Raw genomic sequence first — 10,190 nt, 5'->3', positions numbered from 1 at the left:
TGTGGAGTCAACCCCAAATCCGCTGGAGATCCATTATCTATCAAATCAAATCAAAGATCAAGCTAAATATGGAAGGAAATAATCTGCCAGATTTGGTCTGCCGGCTAGGGTTTACCGAACTGCTATATAAACCTCAGCATGTGTGGCTGGCAGAGGGCAGTTTTGAGAGGAGAGTGATCCACGAGTTTTTCATTACTTACATAGTATTTTTAGTGCTCTTCTAGACTTAGATTTTAGTTAGTTCACCAAGAAAACAATTTACTTTTAGTTCTTTTATATTTTTCGCACCAAACAATTTAGTTATTTTTCGTATTTCAATTCCGTTGTGACGAACAAAGCCAAGGTTGTTTCCTTAGGTATTTTTATATCAAGTATTTCGAATTTCTTTTCATTCATGTGTTCATTCTATTTTGCATTTACATTTTTCAATATGTGTGAGTAGTCCCCTTGGTAAGGTTTAAGGGGTGGAAATAATTGTTGTCAATATGTAAACATTCGTGAGGCATTTGTTCTTTCGGTTGAGTCTCGTGGTTCCGGAAGGATCTGTTCGAAACCATGGGCAGTAGGGGCCTAACGGGTGATCTCCGTTCGGTAAAATGCTGTCCGTGTCAAGCAAAGGTCAGGGTATACCAGGGCGTGACAACCAGTATACCCAAGACCGAGTAGCTGAGCAGCGTCAACAAAAGGCGTTGTAGATCCGGAAGGTGGGGAAAGGATTGATGGGATACACTGTCCTTCCTCAGTCTTGGGCTTCTCTAGAGACTATCCATCAACTGTTACGAGGCATAAAGCCATGGTTATCAAACGAGGAAAGCAATCTCGGCGCCGTAGCATGTCTATGACTGGTCGGCTGACAAAGCCGGAAATAGTTGAGTCCAGGAGGCATGTGTCACTAAAAGCGTGGAGTTGGGGACCTCGGGAGAGAAGGTTGGTGAGGGTCATACTTGGTGAGTAACGGGTATGACTACTATCTAAGGAGGAGTGAAGCACTGCCTTGTGACCGGGGAATGTGTGACCTTCGGACCAGGTGACTACAATGGACTCAACCATCCTAAGTGTGAAGTATAGCCTCTTGAAACGCCCCAATGTCTTTGGGCCACGCCTTGAGTCTATACGGATCATGGACGGATCATCAGTATGCCTATGACCGAAATAAATATTGACAACAGTTATGACCTAACCGTAAACCTTACCCCTTGTTATATTTGATCTTTGTCTAAGTTTACTTGTGCAGATAAACAGGTTGAGACCGTGACAACTCAATTTGTGCACCCGAGGAGTAAAGTAGTTCCTCACTCTCCGTGGGATCGACCCTATACTTGCTGCTAAGACTGTTCTTTGGTTGCGAGCAATAGGAGCGTGTAATGTCCGTCTAGGGCATACACAATTATTTTGATACCGCGCGCCGGGCGACGGGCGTGCGCGTCCCATCAAATTGGCGATGGGACGCGCGCGCCCGTCGCCTGGCGCGCGGTATCAAAATAATTTGTGTATGCCCTAGATGGACAGTACACGCTCCTATTGCTCGCAACCAAATAACAGTCTTAGCAGCAAGTATAGGGTCGATCCCACGGAGAGTGAGGAACTACTTTACTCTTCGGGTGCACAAATTGAGTTGTCACGGTCTCAACCTGTTTATCTGCACAAGTAAACTTAAACAAAGATCAAATATAACAAGGGGTAAGGTTTACGGTTAGGTCATAACTGTTGTCAATATTTATTTCGGTCATAGGCATACTGATGATCCGTCCATGATCCGTATAGACTCAAGGCGTGGCCCAAAGACATTGGGGCGTTTCAAGAGGCTATACTTCACACTTAGGATGGTTGATCCCATTGTGGTCACTTGGTCCGAAGGTCACACATTCCCCGGTCACAAGGCAGTGCTTCACTCCTCCTTAGATAGTAGTCATACCCGTTACTCACCAAGTATGACCCTCACCAACCTTCTCTCCCGAGGTCCCCAACTCTGCACTTTGAGTGACACATGCCTCCTGGACACAACCATTTCCGGCTTTGTCAGCCGACCAGTCATAGACATGCTACGGCGCCGAGATTGCTTTCCTCGTTTGATAACCATGGCTTTATGCCTCGTCACAGTTGATGGATAGTCTCTAGAGAAGCCCAAGACTGAGGAAGGACAGTGTATCCCATCAATCCTTTCCTCACCTTCCGGATCTACAACGCCTTTTGTTGACGCTGCTCAGCTACTCGGTCGTGGGTATATCGGTTGTCACGCCCTGGTATGCCCTGGCCTTTGCTTAACACGAACAGCGTTTTATCGAACGGAGATCACCCGTTAGGCCCCTACTGTCCATGGTTTGGCACAAATCCGTCTGGAACCACGAGACTCAACTGAAAGAACAAATGCCTCACTAATGTTTACATATTGACAACAATTATTTCCTCCCCTTAAACCTCACCAAGGGAACTACTCACGCATAATGGAAAACATAAATGCAAAATAAAATGAACACATGAATGAAAGGAAATTTGAAATACTTGATATAAAAATACCTAAGGCAACAAACTTGGCTTTGTTCGTCACAACGGAATTGAAATACGAAAAACAAATAAAGTGTTTGGTGCGAAAATGTAAAATGACAAAGTAAATTATTTTCTTGGTGAACTAACAAAAGTCTAAGTCTAGAAGAGCACTAAAAACTGATGTGTAAGTGTAAAAATTCGTTCATCCCCCCTTTTTGGCAGCCACACATGTTGGTCTTTAAATAGCAGTTCGGTAGTGGTCAAACCCTAGCCGGCAGACCAAATCTGGCAGATTATTTCCTTCCATATTTAGCTTGATCCTTGCTTTGATTTGATAGATAATGGATCTCCAGCGGATTTGGGGTTGATTCCACATTATTCCAGATCCTTCCATTGCTAGAATTCTCCAGAATCTTCCATGCAATCTCCTCCACACGTCTTTCCATATATAGCTCCAGCTGCTGACTGTTGTTGACGGGAATGGTTATACTAGCTTCTTTATTCGGTTGGCCTCACACCAGGTGGTACACTTCGAACTTTCCCGCGCCTCGAATGGTTCTGAGGGGTACTTCGTCGATCTCTCTTCCTGGTTCATATATAGCTCATATGTGCTGACTGCGACTACTGTTATGGCCTTACCAACTGCTTCCTTCGGTTAGCCTCACACCAGGTGGTACACTTCGGAGATTCCCGCACCTCGAATGGTTCTGAGGGGTACTTCGCCGAGCTCTCTTCCTGATAAGTTTCACTTCTGGAAGTTTGGATAGTTTGGTTCCCGTAATGCCCATTCTGACCATATTTCGTGCATATGCCCTTTTCCGAGGTTCATCCTCCTGAATACCTGTTTTCTCCCCAAGACGACTCAAACAAAACAAAAGAAAGAGAAAAATAGGGCCAAATGGCCCAAAAGTCGAAGACGCATCACACCTACACACTTAAACCATACTTGCCCTCAAGTATGCAGATGGATTCACAAAAGACACTGACGAAAAGAGAAGAAAGAAAAGAAATAAAGACTCAAGACACGAAAATGCACAGTTATCAGTTCAGATCAAACATGCATGCATCATCCGTAATGTCATACCACAAACCATTGAGCAGAAAAAATCACATGTAGAGATAGCAGTTTCTCTCACACACTCAAGTGTATGGCTAAGTGTATACTCTCATACTATGCTACATTAGGTCACCTATAAGCTTGATCACGGATTCATAGCAAGTGTTCAAATTGGTATAATTCATCAAAGGGTCTTTTAAAGGTTGTAGTGGGGCATATGGAGTGGAGGTAAAGATTTCTGGATAAGTAGCTTAAAACTTGGTTCCAGTCATACCGCCCTATTTTCTTCAGTACTAGCACACCCACTTCATCTTCTCCCTTTATTTTTGGCACAAATTATTTTAACTTCTTCAATTCAAGCAAATTTATTGTTTCATTTTTGTGCCCAGACCTTTCTTTCTCAAGTTATGCTTTTTTCACTTAGAGCAATAAGCTCCCCTTTATCTTTTGCATGGTGTGGAAGGCACACCTTTTCATCCATTTCAATTCAAGGGTTTACAAAAGAATTTCATTCGGCTCAAAGTGGTTTAGCAAAGGTTTATCATTTAAAGCTCAAGGAAATAATTCTGGGGCTCTAATTTGAAGAAAATTGCCCTAATCATGTAAATTATACCAACTAGCTAAAATCCATAAACAAGTTCTAGGGTTACCAAGCAGCATAGTCACACAGAAAATAAATGCAATTTTGGCTCAGATCTCACAGGTGGGAGTATTCAGTATGCTCACTACTGCTATCATGTGATCATGCTCATCATACCAACAAACTAGTCAAACCAAATAGCATGCATGAATCACCAACACCAACAACATGTGCAGACAGACTCTAACTCAAGACTCAAAAGAAAAACAAAGACTACTAGGGAGAGAAAACTTATTCATGGAGTGTGAGGACTTGGTGGAATGCATCCCAAAAGTCCAACAAAATTTTCTTGACATCAGTATGGCGTTGAGATCATGTGTAGCAGCTATGGAGTGGTGGAGAGTGGGCGAATGAATTTTCCGATCATTCAAAATGCAAAGGTCTTGCCAGTCGGGCAGACCCTAACCAATCAAATTGTTGATGCGGTAATCCCTTGACCACCTACTGTATCTCCACCGGCCCCACCTACACACTTTGCTTCGCAAAGTGGATTTTGATCTTCAATGCAAAGGGTCCAGCTTAACTCTTCTGCATGGTTAGTCCTCCAAGAAACACAAAACACAAAAGAAACTTGAAACTAAAGCAGTAATGGTCATACCAGCGACCTTATTCTGGGTTGCCTCCCAGTCAGCGCTCTTGTTTATTATCTTGAGCTCGACGTTGCCCATCCCTACATGAGTTGGATCAGGTTGGGCTTCAAGTTCAGGTCAGCTGGATATGCCAGCTGACGTATGGCCTGCGGGGCAGCAGTTGCCATCCCGCGTCTCGCCGTACCGCGTCACACAGTAAGCGGAAGATGAAAAGTGAAGAGTAAAATTGTTGCGCGTCACTCCCCGGCAGCGGCGCCAATTTGATGGGACGCGCGCGCCTATCGCCCGGCGCGCGGTATCATCAGTCGCCTCACACGGACAAGGCTAGTGATAAGGAGGGCTCGAATGTAGAGGGAACTTTGGAGTTGGATCCTGAAACGAATAGTGGAGCTGTGGTAGACCAACAACCGGTAGTTGGGGCTGAAGATTCAGCGAGCAAGCGGGTTAATTCGCCGATTAAGGACGTTGATTTTGATAAGAAATTCATTCCTTCTCCGGATGACATGGCGAGTCGTATTATTAGGTTAGAGGAGCAAGTTAATCAGGGGATGCAGTTGCTCTCGGATCAGAAGCGCGGACGTGGTCGTCCAAAGGGCTCGGTAAAGGGACGAGAGCCTGTACATGCAATTCCGGAAGGTTGTATTAAAAGTCGTCTCAGGAATGCAGAAGAAATGGGTAACAAGCCGAGGGAGTTTGTGGTTGACGTCACCAATAGGCCTAGTTTGATTGCAATGAATAATGTCGTCCATAGGCGTTGGTCGGATGATATGGATAATGATCCTGAGTTTCCTTTTTGAGTTGTTCTCCTTCGCTTTTTAAGTTTTGCCCTTAGTCTGCATCTTTGTGCTTTCAAGGGATGTTTTTTCTTTTTTACTTTTTAATAAATCTCAATTTAATAATGATCTCCAACATTTTTTTACTTTCTAATTTTGTGGTTTTTCTCCCTTTAGTGTTTCTACTACAAGAAAGCTATTCTGCCACTCCAAATTCAACGGTGCGCTTGATTTTTGTTCTATTTTTTATTTGTGTTGTGATCTCTGTCTTCATGTGTTTTGCGCTCTTTCATTGTATTTTAAAGTCATGTCGCAATGTTTCTTCGTTATAGTTATTGTTTTGAAGTTTAGAGAATGGGGTTCTACCCTAGGACTAGAAGTAGATTGGATTATTGTCTTTAGCATGTAGGTTTGTTAAGGATTCGTTACTTTGTATTATACGAGATTATTATTTTTGGTTTCTGGTTTTTGACGGGCGCCCTCAGGGTCCACTTGTCTTTGCTCCCATCAAACTTGTTTGTAGAACACTTTCATTGGTTTATTGCAGCTTTGGTGAGTCGCTGCCCTACTTTGATCTCGTAATAGTATTTTCGAGCTTCATTTTCTTTTCATATTTTATTATATCACCAGTTTTTTTTTTGAGAGGAAAACGACGAAATATCATTAAGAACAATCGGAAATAACAATATCTCGAAGCCAACTAGGAAAGTCGGCCTTCCAGATCATAACATCAGAAAAAGAAAAGGAAATTTGAGCAAGCTCATGAGCTGCTCGGTTAGCTTCACGGCGCATGTGAAGGAAATCAACCACGGCGAACTGGCGAGCATGAGCGAAGGCTTCCCAAAGATCATCACACAAAGACTCCGACCCATGGTGAGAGTCGTTGAGAACATGGATAGCAAGGAGAGAATCCAAAAAAACAACCACCGGCCCACACTCATTCTTCAAACAGAAACCCACAGCAATCAGAAGAGCGTGTAACTCACCAATCAAAACAGTAGCACTACAAGAAAAACGCCAATAGACAACGGACAAAACCCATTGTCTATTAGAAAATCAACTTTTGTAAATGAGAGTATTGTCTATTGGGGGGCGGTCATAGACAACGGGTTCTAGCCCGTTGTCTATTCTCTTATAGACAACGGTTTCTAGACCGTTGTCTATTCTCTCATAGACAATGGCGTTGTCTATGAGAGAATAGACAACGTCTTAGCGTCTGTTGTCTATTCTGTGATAGACAACATGAGAAAACCCGTTGTCTATTCTCTGATAGACAACGACTGATCATACGTTGTCTATTCTCTTATATACAACAAGTTCTTGACCGTTGTCTATTTGAAAATACAACAGTGTAGAAACCGTTGTCTATTCTATATTATAGTTTTAATTTTTTATTTATATTTAAAATTTCCTGCTTTTTCAATTTATATTTCAGTAAATCTAAAAACATAATATGAAAAGCTAAAAATACATAAATTAATAATAAAATTCATACATTAGAATCCAACATCATCATCCCTACATTACATTAGAATCCAACATCATCATCCCTACATTACATTAGAATCCAAACATCATCATCCTACATTACATTAGAATCCAAACATCATCATCCTACTAATTGCAACATAACTGCAAACATCGAAAACAAGCAAGTTACACCATCTGCAATATTAAAATATTTCAAGTATCAATTTATAAAATTTATTAACCTTATATCTCAAAAATATTAAAAAATTAACTTTATATAAAACTTACCCATCATCACTCATCTGTGATTTTACATACAAATTCTGCCCACTCTATCCTTACTTCATCAATTTCCTTTTTGGAGTAGCATCCTCCTGCAAACTATAAGAAAGACAAACTTGTGATCAAATATGAAATTATAGAAATTGTATTGAAGTAAAATTTAATAAAAATTATAAATTACAATTACCAGTGTAGTTATTGGGAGAGAGTGATCAGATACAATATTATCAATAACATCTCGCATGTATCGCATAACATAGAATTCAAATACGAATTCAAACTTCATAGCAATGAAAATTATTGTGTATAGAAAATACCATTAATTAGCTAGACTTTTTTTTTTGACAGATAGCTAGACTTTTTGTTAAAAAGATATATATCCTCATTTTATTATAAAATCTCATATATAAAAATTACTCCATATTCTATAATGTGAAACAAAAGATGAAATGAAAAATATAGAGCATAAAAGAGACAAGAATTCGCATTTATACAGCTATGTATACACGATTAATTATGCCGTTCTTGATTTGCTGATCGTTTAACTAATTATGTTATTATTTCACAATATGTAACAATTTTAAGACACAGGTGAATTAAACAACTTAACTCGGACGAAAGATCTGTATAACAGAGAGCAACAACACCAACTCACATATTGCAAATCCCCAATCCAATGATCTAAACAGAATTTCTAATTCATCATCAAAGGTGGTTTTTAGCCTCAAGATTTGCGGGCCAAAGTGGGACAGTAGAAACTCCCCAATCCTACAGTGAAGTAGTTCAAGTAAAAAAAAAGTGCACGTAGGTACAAGAACTTGTAGGAAAACAGAGCACTGGATTTTCTTGAATGCTGAGAAAGGCAAACAAAGAACTAAGATTACAAGATTATAGTGACAAAGTAAACAAAACAAATGTTATTATTACCTCTAGTTGTGCAACAGGGGCAGAATCCTCGAAGAACTCGAGGCTCCAGTCAGCAAAGTAATTAACCTGCATTGCGTTAAGGAAAATCTTTAATATTTTACATGAGCAGAACCTCAAAAGAGTTCACATCCATTCAGAAAATAGACAACTTTCACACAAGATATCATTCAGTTCGAACAATGAGGAAAAGGAAATCAAAATGTATCGCATAATCCAGATCTCACATTCTATTAGCCAAATTTTAACTTCATTCCTTGTTCATAAACAATGAGGATCGAAAAAGGTATCAGGATACATAGGAAACCAAAAAAAGAAAGAATAAGAAATTCAATTACCTACTGATTCTTCGATGAGGCGTAAGAAGAGATATGGTCTGGTCTTGAAAGGATAATAATGGCTGCCAAATGTAGTTGTGGTGGTGATTCTGACCGGCAGCTCCGGCTTGGATATGGCAGCTAACTGTTAGATTGCAATTTTAGGGGAATGCGGCGGCTGTGGACGGGAATCGACGACGAGGCAAGGAAATAGGCGGCCGAGTGCAGGAATCGACGACGACGCAAGAAAATAGGCGGCCGAGTGCAGGAATCGGCGACGACGCAAGGAAATAGGCGGCCGAAGCTAGGACTCTCCGTCGATGAGCAATAAACGGCCGGAATAGATTCTGGTGAGTGGCGAGAGTTTCCGCCACTCACTGGACAATGAATCTCTTCCTATGGGTTGCGCCGGTGATGAAGGATGGGGCTGAACGGCGGTGGGTGGCTTGGGGCGACGGTGGCTGGAGCTTGGGCACCAGTGGTGTCGTGGGGAAGGTGGGCTGGAGCTTCCAAACTTGTGCGAAAAAAAAGTAGAAAGGGAATTGAATTAGGGCTAAGGAAAAAATTGAATTTTTACACAACTTAAAAATGTCCGTTGTCTATTATTTCATAGACAACTTAAAAAAAAAAATCCATTGTCTATTATGCCTATATACAACGGTTCTGCGAAACCCGTTGTCTATTTGAGGCGGTCATAGACAACGGGCCAGAAAACCGTTGTCTATAAATATTATAGACAACGGTTTTCTGGCCCGTTGTCTATGACCGCCTCAAATAGACAACGGGTTTCGCAGAACCGTTGTATATAGGCATAATAGACAATGGATTTTAAAGTTCGTCACTATAAACCGTTGTCTATGAACGTATAGACAACAGTTTTTAAAGCATGTTGTCTATATTTTGTTGTCTATCAACTGAATTCTTGTAGTGTAGGAGAATAACCAATGGTTTGGCACCCAGCCGCCACCACCTGACCCTCAGAATCTCGAATAAGGAAGCCCACACCAATACGACGACCATTATTCTGATAGGCCACATCGACGTCAACTCGCAGAATGCCATTCGGGGGAGGGTACCAGTTTTTCAAATTGTTTACTTCTCACGTGTCAGGATTTTGACCACATTTTTCACATATATTATTATGGCAAAAAGATGTGTGTTTTCAACGAAAGGTCACTTACTGCTGAGTTTTTTGTGTTTTTATTTTATTTTTATTTTATTTTGTAACTCATTTGTATCACTTGCACACTTACCTTTATTTATTTCGTGTTTTTGTTTTAAAGTATGGTGTATGGGAATTTTAATTATTTTTATAATGCATGTTGCTAGCTGTGTAGTCACACCAACTATTTACTTTCCAATTCTTTGTTGATTTCCAATTTTAATTATTATATAATGCATGTTGCTAGCCAGTGATGTTGCTGTTACTTTTTTTTTATTGACTATGGTTTGTAATTTTCACATAAGACGAAAAAAAGAAAGAGGCATGTTCTTGTTGTTGACACTGGTGGAAGTGTTCCAATCTCACAATTGACAGTTTATGATTTTTCTTGTATTTCTTTTAAATTTCTTTAGAGCTTTTAAGAATATAGCATATATTTGAAAAACTGATTTCTTTTATATTAATAATCGTTTTGTTTTCATTTGCTA

At 40.5% G+C, this 10,190-nt stretch overlaps 1 long non-coding RNA gene across 1 annotated transcript; it reads right to left on the bottom strand.

Moving 5' to 3' along the window:
* Positions 1-7,001: 7,001 nt before the first annotated feature.
* On the bottom strand, positions 7,002-7,562 carry LOC130992761 (uncharacterized). The gene is made up of 3 exons (XR_009091388.1): positions 7,487-7,562; positions 7,306-7,398; positions 7,002-7,212 (listed from the first exon to the last, which is right to left on the bottom strand). It is a non-coding gene; the product is annotated as an uncharacterized LOC130992761 (long non-coding RNA).
* Positions 7,563-10,190: the final 2,628 nt, after the last annotated feature.

The sequence above is a fragment of the Salvia miltiorrhiza genome, chromosome 7, assembly GCF_028751815.1.
Source record: "Salvia miltiorrhiza cultivar Shanhuang (shh) chromosome 7, IMPLAD_Smil_shh, whole genome shotgun sequence".
In the NCBI taxonomy this organism is placed as follows: domain Eukaryota; kingdom Viridiplantae; phylum Streptophyta; class Magnoliopsida; order Lamiales; family Lamiaceae; genus Salvia; species Salvia miltiorrhiza.
The sequence above is the reverse complement of the archived record's forward strand: the minus strand, read 5'-3'. Positions and strand labels throughout refer to the sequence as shown.